Raw genomic sequence first — 11,259 nt, forward strand, 5'->3', positions numbered from 1 at the left:
GCCTTTTTGCGGCATTTTGCAGCTCAGATGTCACAGCGTGGTGTTGTTTTTTTAAAAAAATTGAGGAACTCACCATAGAACTCTGTTTATCACGAGCTTTGATTCATAGGCACGTTTAAAACACACACTCACACATGTAAAGCACGGCAAGGCTTAGCTGTAGTTGTAAATCCCACACAAGCCGATATAAAGAAACTCCCTGCTCATGCAACCTTTCTGGTTTCCACACATTTCAGAAGTGGCACATCTGAGTTCAACTTCAGTGTCTCTGACTTGTCTCCATTCCCTGTGAAGACGGCCCTAGAAGAGGAACAGCCCATTTGTATACTCACATGAGCCTCTCTATTCTTCTGCTATGATCTGGGCCCTAGAAGCAGGGCTATTTTTGGGCAGGAACGGAGTTCTGGCTGGCTCCCGCGTTGGCCACGCCCAGCAGGAACTCATTAGCATAATAGGCCACACCCAACAGCAGAAACTCATTAGGATTGGCTACATTAGGGGTGTGTGGCCTAACATGCAAAGGAGTCCCTGCTACAAAAAAAGGCCCTGGGTTTTGACAACAAACAAGGTCAACAGAATAAGAAGCAAAAGGTGGGTGTGGCTGGGTGACCACACTTCTGGTAACATGGGGGTGTGGCCTAATCTGCCAATGAGTTGTGCTGTCAGAGGTGTGGCCTTATATGCTAATGAGTTTATGCTGTTGGGTGTGGCCTATTATGCTAATGAGTTCCTGCAGGGTTTTTTCTACAAAAAGAGTCCTGCCTAGAAGTATATTTTGCTATGCAACCAGACTCCCTTCAAAGATGTCACGCGTCAGCAAATCTCACTTCAGATTTTGGAGGGGCTCTAAGCAAGATGCTCACCAGTGCCCCCCCCTCGGAAACACATCATATGAACATTCTTGAAGAAGAGAGCACCAATGGACTCTCTCATGTTCCCTTGGGCCCTGTGTGTCTGTTTGCAAAGCTAAAAGGAGAGTTGGAGAGCTGTGCTTGGCCATTCCTACCACAGTTAATTCAGAATATGGATGTGTGGGGATAGTGCACGTAGTCTTCCCATCAAAATATACTTTCATGAATACAAAGAGAAATATTCCATGTATAACCATAATTAAACTGGAAACAGGGATCGTTTCGTAGAAAAAGAGCTAGAGGAACTCATTAGCATAACTCATTAGCATATGCCACACCCCCTGACATCACTGGAAGTGTGTCATGAAGCCACACCCCTGACATCACCGGAAGTGTGTCACAAGGCCACACACCCCGCCCCCAACGTCCCAGCTGCTGCCGCCGGCCTTGCAGCTCCACTGCGGAGCCCCATGAGGGGCCCAGCGGTGGACCTGCAAGGCCGGCGGGAGTGCAAGGAAGCCCCGCGAAGGCCCTCCCTGGCCCCAGGCAGGGGTGGGGTGGGGAGAGGCAGGGGGGAAGCAACTTACCCTCCCTCTTCTCCTGCCTCCTCCTGGCTGAATGAGGGCCGGAAGCGGGGCGGGGCTTCGTCATGTGCCCCGCCCCCGTACCTCACCCGGGGGAACTGTGATCCCCTGCGATCCCCCCCGAAATGACCTCTGACTGGAAAATATGAATTTGTTAAAACTCATGTTAGGGAAAAATAACCCTCAGACTTGTAGACGAAGTATTAACTTTGCCTGGTTTAGAGTTCCTCAGTCAGGAAAGAATAAAGACAGTAATCAGTATTGGCACTTGAGAATGAAATGGCAATTTTTCTTTGCATTTGGATAGGACAGTAGGAGACGAAAACGATGCCATTTCAACATTAAACTTACCATTGTGACCAGAAATATCGAAACGGTTTGGTTCTTCATATCTGCTTGAAGCATTTAAAAAACTCATTCCACATTTTTGGTCATTTTTTTCAGTTTCCATCCTAAAGTAAAAAGGAAATGAATGAATTGTGAAATCACAACTTAGAATGCTCATATTTGTCCAAGCAGGCATGCCACTCTTCAAAGACTTCTACTAGCAGGGGGGCTGGAAGGGAGAGACAGGTTGCAATGCCTGATTAATAAGATTTATATCCACACTTTCCTGCAGCATTTTAAACTGAACAGTGAAATGTTGCCCACCTTCCAAAAGGCACCCAGCAGATGGCTGGAGACTAGGTGACCACAGGAATCACATGTGCTCAGACTTCTGGAAACCAGTTCCTCATCCTAGAGATAAGCAAGGACTAGGTGAGATTACTCAGTGTACTAGGAAAGAAACTACACACAGTCAGAGACACTGTCTTCACCAGTCAGTCTTCAGGAAAAGGAAAAACCATTAACTTAATGCATTGTATGAGAACTACAATCCCCTAGGCTATGTCACCTTATAATACTGAAGCAGGAAACAGGGTGTCCTTCCAGATAGTTCAAAGGTGGTATGATAGAGCCATGCTTTTCTGTGATGTTCATTTTTTCCCTATACAGCCACACTGTTGGGTCAAGCAGCTTGGAAGGGTCTCTCAGTGCTCTAAAGCCTACAAAAATTTCCAGAACTGATAATGGGACCAACAAATTACTATGCATACAATGAACATCAATCAATATATTTAATTTTCAATGCTGTCCCCCCCATGGATACTAAAATTCAGAGACTACAGTCATGAATAGACAAAACAAGTCTTTCTACAAACTTGAGAAAAGCCCCGCATTAACAGAAAGATCTGAAATCTAAATTAAAAAATACAATCCCACAAAAACAGAAGCAGTGCCTGTACCTTTAAGAAATGAATGCCCTCTCAGTGGCCATTGTAGTGGTTGCTAGGCAACCTCAACAATATTGCCAGCCTTTGAACCTTGGCTTCTGTCAGTAAAAACGGGAGGAGGGCAGGGCCCTTTTGGTTTCCCAGTGTACCCCTGCTCCCTTCTGCCCTCATGGGAGGAATCATCAGGGCCAGGGCCAGCACCAATGACCAGGCAACTTGCTACCATGCACTTTACACAACTCACCCAGGTGTGGCAGTGGATACAACTTGTTGCTTTCTTGCTTGTTGTTTTCTAATTCTGTAATCCTAGTCCTGTTGTATTTTTATTGGATGTCTTATGCTGTCTGATTGAATTGTTTTCTCTATTTTGTAATCTGCCTTGAGTCTCAGTGAGAGAGATGGACTATATATAAAGTAAATGAATTAGATGTGCTCAAAACTGTCATCTTCCTTTACTTTTCTTCTTACTGTTTTTACAACCTAAGACATAAACAGCAAACCCTCATCCCGCAGGAAGAGAACCTAAAAGTTAGTTATCATCTTCCTTGGACTAGGATATTGGTCCTCTGAGGGCAGTAATGTCTATACCCTGAGCAGTTTTCAGGCAGAAGTCACTCCAAGCCCTGCAACCCATTTAGCTGGAAATCTTCTAATTGGGATTTCCTTCCCCAGTTTTGGGAGTCACACAGTCACATGTGAGGATTTGCCACGCGAGAGGGACGGATCGGGGGTGCATCAAGTGGGCGCGATCACACCGCAACATCTGGGAAGCGGAGCGCACCCGTCCCCGATCCATCCCTTCCGGGCGAAACTGCACATCAAAAAACCTCCTATAAAACACTACTGCTTACCTGAAAATCCGTAGCAGGGGCGGCCGTGGAATCGCTGGCACGCCTGTCTCCGGCACCATGCAAGGCCCCCAGCCAAACTGCGCAGGCGCACACATGCGCAGCGGGCTGCCTCACTCACCGATTTGTGGCTCCCCCCCCGGCATCTGATTGTGCCGGGGAGCAACTGCGCAGCGGCTCAGGGGATCTGTCTGATCCCGCTGCCACGCGTCTCTTTTGATGCGGCTCAAAAAAGCCGCACTCACCTTTTCCCCCAGTGTAACTGGGGCCTAAGCATTTTAATACATAATACAGGTAGAGCAGTGGGTCATTTCTCAAGTATGTAATCCATCAAGGGAAGGAGGTTGTAACAAACTTGTAACTGCTTTTGACAAGGGAGGAAAGGAAGATATATTGGATAAAATGTGTTCTTACAGTGACTCTTGTGTTTATTTTTTTACCACAATTGTTTAATACATATGTATAAAATAATACATTTTTTTTTACAAGATACATTCCTGGCGGTGAAATTTAGGAAACACAAAAATGTTTCTTGGTACTTGTTTTTAGTGAACCAACCATGCTTGCCAATAAAATGGCATTATGCGCACGGAACTTTCATATTCGCTGGAGTTTTTCATGAGCGCAGTATTTTAATATAAGGGTGTGAGATCAGATAGGTTTTTAAAATTGTGATACAGGTTATGGACAGTCACCAGACTCTCCACCACCACACCATGGCTTGATAGGACTGTAATATCCTATATCTAAAAACAGGTTTTTGGGCCTGAATCCTGTGCCTCATGCTGGCACTGGCTGAACTGTTCGAGCACTAAACCTTCCCTAGACACAGGGATGTGGAGGGTATGGATGGAAACATTTGAAACAGCAGGGAAGAGAAATGGAGCAAGTTGCAAGGCAGACATGCCTTGTTTAGTCATTGCATTTCTATCTCAGGCTGATTTCACACTAGAGCTGCCTCGATGTTGCGCCGCCATTTGCCCCGATACTATTGGTCAATTTCACACCCGAAGCTGCAGGGCTGCATTTGACCCGCGGCTTCGCCCAATTTCCTCCGCAGTTTCTTGATCCTCACTCGTGATGGTTCATGTTGGAACCAACAACGTGACCATGAACAACACTGAAAGCATTAAGGCTGACATGAAGCTCTCAGAAGGAAGCTGAAGGGAATGGGGTCACAGGTGGTGTTCTCTTCGATCCTTCCCGTCATAGGAAGGGGAATATGATGGGAACAGACAATAATGGAGGTGAACCACTGCTGCATTGGTGGTGCCGGAAGGAGCAATTTGGATTCTGGGATCACAGGCTAGGTTTTCTGGACGACGACCTACTAGCAGGCGATGGACTTCACCAGTCAAGGTCAGGGAAGAATGTGTTTAGTCGAAACCTGGGGAGATTCACCAAGAGGGCTTTAAACTGACACCGCAAGGGGAAGGAGACGACCAACACAGAGATTTCAATAAAGGAGAGCAAATAACAGAGGCCCACCTGGAAGGGCCAGGTTTAAGGAAGCCAAAGGTGCGGGGCTTCAGGCGTGTCTATGTACCAGTTCCCAAAGCTTGGGCAATAAGAAGGAAGAGCTTGAGATTCTAATGCAGAGAGAGGAATATGATTTAGTAGGCCTTACAGAGACTTGGTGGGATGATTCTCAGGACTGGAAGGTAATAGTGGATGGATATGAGTTGTTCAAGAAAAACCTAAAGGGTCGAAGAGCAGGCAGAGTGTGTGAGGAGAGGGTTTCTTTGTCAGAAAATTCTGGAGGGGGAGGGCGACAGCCCAGTGGAAAGCTTCTGGGTGAGGATAAGGGAAGGAAGGACAAAGAGTATAGTGGTTGGAGTCTGCTACAGACCTCCTGACCAGTACGAAGAGGTGGATGCTGCCCTCCTTGAACAGCTTGACAGGGTATCCAAACAACATGCTCTGGTAGTTATGGGTGACTTCAATTTCCCTGACGTGAACTGGGAGACAAGCTCTGCAAAGTGTCCACAGTCACACATGTTCCTGACGTGTTTGGCTGACAACTTCCTTCATCAAATGGTGGGGGAAGCTTTGAGGGGCTCGGCCATACTTGATTTGATATTGACCAACAGGCAAGAGATGGTAGATGGGGTAAAGGTGGGCGGGGACCTTAGGGGGAAATGACTATGTCCTGCTAGAATTCCTTTTGCTGTGCAGGACCAAGGAAGTTTGAAGCCACGTGTGTATATAAGGTTTCAGTAGGGCAGATTTTAATAAACTCAGGGGAATGATGGGAAACTCTCCATGGTCAAGACTGCTGGAAGGGAGCAAGTGAAGGGTGGACTCTTCTAAAACAAGAACCCTTGCAAGCTCAAGCTATCACTATTCCAACAAGAAAGAAACATGGTAGGGGATCCAAGAAGCCAATGTGGATGAACAGAGAACTGTGTGATGTGCTAAGAGAGAAAAAGAAAAGGTTCAAGAAATGGAGGCAAGTTGTTGTTGTTGTTCAGTCGCACAGTCGAGTCCGACTCTTTGCGACTCCATGGACCACATCACGCCAGGGAGCCCCTCCCAATCGTCCTGCTGGAAGTTAGTGAAACACCTGAGGTACTGCTCCAGGGTTTGGTTAACCCGTTCCGTTTGCCCATCTGTCTCGGGATGATAAGCACTACTAAGCCCCTGCTCAACCCCCATAAGTTTCAGCAGTTCTCCCCAGAACCTAGAAACAAATTGGGAGCCGCGGTCGGAGATTATCTTCTGTGGCAACGTGTGGAGTCGGAAGATATGTTGCAGGAAAGCTTTAGCCAGGAGGCGAACAGTTGGGAGCGCTTTAAGAGGAACGAAATGTGCCTGTTTAGAACACAAGTCCACCACCACCCAAATCACAGTCTTTTCCTTGCTGGGGGGTAGATTCGTGATGAAATGCATGGAGATTACTTCCAACGGCTGGCCAGGAGTGGGGAGGGGTTGCAAAAGGCCCAACGGCTTCCCTGGGCGGGACTTGCACATAATACAGGTTTGGCATGACTTAACGAACAGAGACAGATCCTTCCACATTCCGGGCCACCAAAACTGTTTCTGTAGCAAATGCAATGATTTAACGAATCCTAAATGTACTGCAAGCTTGTTGCCATGGTCTGCAGCCATAATTTCCCCATGCAACGCCAGAGGTACGAACAGCTTGGTACCGTGGTACCAACACCCATTAGACGCCTCTTCCACCTCAGTTTCTTTACTCAGTTTGAGGCGGTCGGCATCAGAAAGAGCAGAGGCAAACTTCACTTCCCAGTTTGCGGGAGGGGTATTTAGCGGTTGGGCTTTTGCTTGGCTACGCATTGACACCGCCCACCCCCAATTGTGAGGGCGTAAACATCGAGTCGAGCGACCCCTCCCTTTGACTGTGATGTTGTGGTAGGTGAGATAACGCATCCTCCAGAGAGTTTGATTTCCCCGGGAAATGGGGGAGAAGGAAATTAAACTTTGAAAAGAAATCAGCCCATCGCAGTTGTTTGGCATTCAGATTACACAGCATTCGCATAACCTCCAGGTTTTTATGATCAGTCCAAACCTCGAAAGGCACCCGTGCCCCCTCCAGCCAGTGGTGCCAGGTAGAAAGGGCAAACTTAATAGCCCCAGCCTCCTTGTCCCAAACCGACCAGTTTCTCCCAGTGTCATTAAATTTACGGGACACATACGCCAGGCGGTGAAGCTTATCATCCTCCCCCTCTTGCAGGATCGCCCCCCATGGCCACATCGGAAGCGTCAACTTGTACAATAAATTTCTTCAGCTTGTTTGGGTGGGCTAACACAGGTTTGGATGTAAACAGGGCTTTGAGGCGGTCGAACGCCTCCTGACATTCACTAGTCCAGTTCAGTCTAGCACCAGGCTTGGTGCAGTCTGGCCCCTTCCCCTTGGTTCTTAACAAATCCATGAACGGTAAGCTCACCTGGGCAAAGTTTGCAAGAAATGATCTGTAAAAAATGGCGAATCCTAAAAACGCTTGTAATTGTCTCCGGGTCCGAGGGGGTTCCCACCCCACCATGTCTCGAACCTTGGCCAGATCCATTTCCAAACCCCGTTGGGAGATGTGATAGCCCAAGAAATCAATTTCAGAACAGTGAAACTCGCATTTCGACAGTTTGGCAAATAGTTTGTGCTTGTGCAACGTTTATAAGACCTCCCGCACCAGCTTGACGTGTACCGGTTTTTCAGGGGAGTAGATGAAGATATCATCAAAGTAAACAATTACCTCCTTGAACAAATGCTTGTACAACACCTCGTTTATAAGGTTCATGAAGACCCCAGGCACCCCTTGAAGACCGAAAGGCATCACCCTGTATTCGAATTACCCCAAGGGAGTGTTAAAGGCAGTTTTGTATTCGTCTCTGGCTTTTATGCAGACTCGGAGGAAAGCATCTCTGAGATCCAGCTTAGAGAAAATCTTCCCCTTAGCTACCTCCGCTAGGAGGTCCATCATCAGTGGCAAGGGGTAGCCATTAGTCATGGAAACAGCATTAAGTCCCCAGTAATCCGTACACAACCGCAGCCCCCCATCTTTTTTTTCTGAAATAGAACGGGAGCAGCAAAAGGGGAGGATGCAGGGCGAATAAAGCCTCGCGCCAAGTTCTTGTCGATGAACTTGCGTAGTTCCTCCTTCTCCCGAGGGGTCATTGCATACAATTTCCCTTTGCGTAGTTTCGTGTTTGGGAGTAATTCAATGGCACAGTCTGAGTGTCTGTGGGGGGGTAACTCGTCAGCCTTCTCTTCTTCAAACACTCGAGCCAAGTCATGGTACTCCAGAAGAAGAAGAAGAGATTGGATTTATACCCTGCCCTTCACTACCGAAAGGTGTCTCAGAGTGGCTTACAAACTCCTTTCCCTTTCCCTCCCCACAACAGACACCCTGTGAGCAATGTTCCCTCTAAGCTGTGGAGTCTTGTGAGCAAAAAGTCTACTTTGTGAGCTACTGGCATTAAAGTTGTGAGTGAGCAATTTGGCCACTGCATCAATTAGTTTGCTCTGGAGCCATCCTTCCTGAGCCAAGACAAAAATGTGTGAGCCAGAGGCTAAAAAACTGTGAGCTAGCTCACACTAACTCAGCTTAGAGGGAACACTGCCTGTGAGGTAGGTGGGGCTGAGAGAGCTCTTTCCAGAGCTGTCCTTGAGAGAACAGCTCGTCAGAACTACGGCTTGCCCAAGGTCCCATCAGCCAGGTGCAAGTGGAGGAGTGGGGAATCAAACCCGGTTCTCCCAGATTAGAGTCCGCACACTTAACCATTACACCAAACTGGCACAGGTACAGAGTCCAATTCCTCAGCCGCCAGGCATGCTCTGGGCAGATCATCTGGAGGGGCCCCTCCCCATGACTGTTCCCAAATGTGAGTAATGCATTTAGGGGAAATGAACTTCACCACCCCCTCATCCCACAGAATATATAGATCACAGGCTCTCCAGCACCAGGGGAAACCTCGCGGCTGCAGTGATAACTAAAGTCCGGTGTTCCCAATGAGACCCTGTTCCCATTCTTAAGGGCACAGTCTCATATTTACAGGGCTATTTCATAGCAGACCCGTCCATCTGGGTGAAAATAATGGGGTCTGCCAGCCGGACTACTTTTGCCCCCAGTCCCGTCACTAGGGAGGGGTGTATTAAGTCACGGCCACAACCAGAGTCTATGAGAGCTTGCACCCGTACATGGGTACCAAGCTCTGGGTTCAGAGTAGTCACTGTGACAAAAAAGAGGGGTGGATATGCGCTCACTGTTTTTGGTGCCTCTGGATTCGGGACCTGCTGCTCCGAGCCGCTTAGTACAGGTCCATCACATTTCCCGCCAGCTGATCCTCCTCTTCACTGGATGAGTTTGGATCCTCTTCCGGAACGCTGGCTTGCAGGGCTCTTGGGTTTTTCGCTTTTGGTCACTGTTTTCTTCATAGGGGTGTCAGCACTTCGTTTCTCCGGGGCCTTTGTTGTAGCTCCTTGGGTTCCCACTCCTGGACAGGAGGCTGCGAAGTGGCCGTCCAAGCCGCACTTCAGACACAGACCTTGCTTCATGCGTTGGTCCCGCACCCCATCTTTCTTTGGCAGTGGGGTTTTGGGGTTACAAGCATGGTCTTACCCACCGAGGTTGCATTGTTGATCCTGATGGTGCGCAGTCGAGCTTCAGCATCTGCTGCTTCCCGCATCCATGCATTTAGGGACACAGGTTTCACGCTATGCAGGACCATCTCCCTGACCTCAGGGTGTAGCCCCAGTCGGTACTGTTCCCCCAGCGCCTCATCTGGCCAGCCACGAATCTTGGCTGATTGGCGTTTGAACTCCTCCATATACGCCCGAACCGACATTTTGCCTTGCTTGAAGGTGCACAGAAACGCCCTGGCGTCTGCTCCGGCATTTGGGTCTTCATACTGGGCTCGGAAGGCCCACATGAAGGCATCCACTGACTGGAGCTCCAGTTCGTCAGCGTTGTGCAGACCGACATACCAGTCTGCTGCCCCATCTCTCAACTGGGATGCGATGTAGTCCACCCAACGCTCTTCGGTCGGGAACAAGTGGCCCCAGTTCATCACAAACGTCTGGGCACGCACTACAAAAAATGTGCAGCTTTTTGGGTGTGCCCTCAAATGTAGCATCTAAGGGCTCTACAGGGCAATGCACATCTTGGCCCCATGGACCGAGCAACCCCGGGCCCAAGGGTCCTTGAGAAGGATTTCTCCATGGTCCCGGTTGCCCTTGCACTAGGGCTGGTCCGGGAGCCACTGCTGCCACCACCGGGGTTGCCATGGGCCCCAGCACTGAAACTCCTGCTGCACCGCCCCAGCCACCATCGCTAGTAACCTTTTGAAGGAGTCCTCAATCATCTGCATCATCTGGTCATAACTCCGTTCGAGCAAGTTGAGTTGGGTGCCGACGAAGTTCCCATGATCCTCTTCCCTCCCCACAGCCCCTTTGACCTCCATCGCATAGTCCTTGGCTCGGGGAGGGGGCTCGACACAGATCTCCATTCCAGAATCCTCGGGTATGGAAGGCTTGTCATAGATGCTCTCTCTGCGCAACCCCGCTGGCGAATAAAAAGCCCAAGTCTCGTGCGAGTTGGCACTGAACCGGCCCCACCGGGGCCCACGCAACCAGGTGGTTACTTAGGCCTTGGCACCGCCAAACGGCATACTGAACTGGGTTTGGTTCCCCACTCTTCCACTTGCACCTGCTGATGTGACTTTGGGTCAGTCACAAGCTCTGGCACAGCTGTCCTTGAAAAAGAGCAGTTTGTGTCAGAGTTCTCTCAGCCCCACCCACCTCACAGGGGGTGTCTGTTGTGGGGAGGGGAAGGGAAAGGAGTTTGTAAGCCGCTCTGAGACTCCAAGTGAAGGGCGGGGTATAAATCCAATCTCCTCTTCTTCTTTTTCTTGAAGATTTCCTCATCCTCCAACTCCTCACCAGGCGGATCTTGCCTCTGTTCCGTGGTGTATCCTGACTTTTCCTTGGGATGGGTTTGGATCCCTTCCTCCAGTTGGAGCCCTTCGCTTTCGCTCATCTCAGCGGTGAGATACGAGTCAAGGTTTGATGATTCTTGACACTTTGTCAAGTTCCTTAGCAGGGTCGCACCACATGCACACACTCGGGCTTCTTGAGAAGATAAGTGGTTAATAGGTAGTCCATAACTAAAGTATGAGTATACAACTTGTGTCAAGAATAGCCTGTAGTATGATGGCCTCTGACTTATAGTGATTTCGAACTACCCCC

Source organism: Gekko japonicus, unplaced genomic scaffold (assembly GCF_001447785.1).
Source record: "Gekko japonicus isolate JY-2015 unplaced genomic scaffold, Gekko_japonicus_V1.1 scaffold1192, whole genome shotgun sequence".
NCBI classification, from domain to species: domain Eukaryota; kingdom Metazoa; phylum Chordata; class Lepidosauria; order Squamata; family Gekkonidae; genus Gekko; species Gekko japonicus.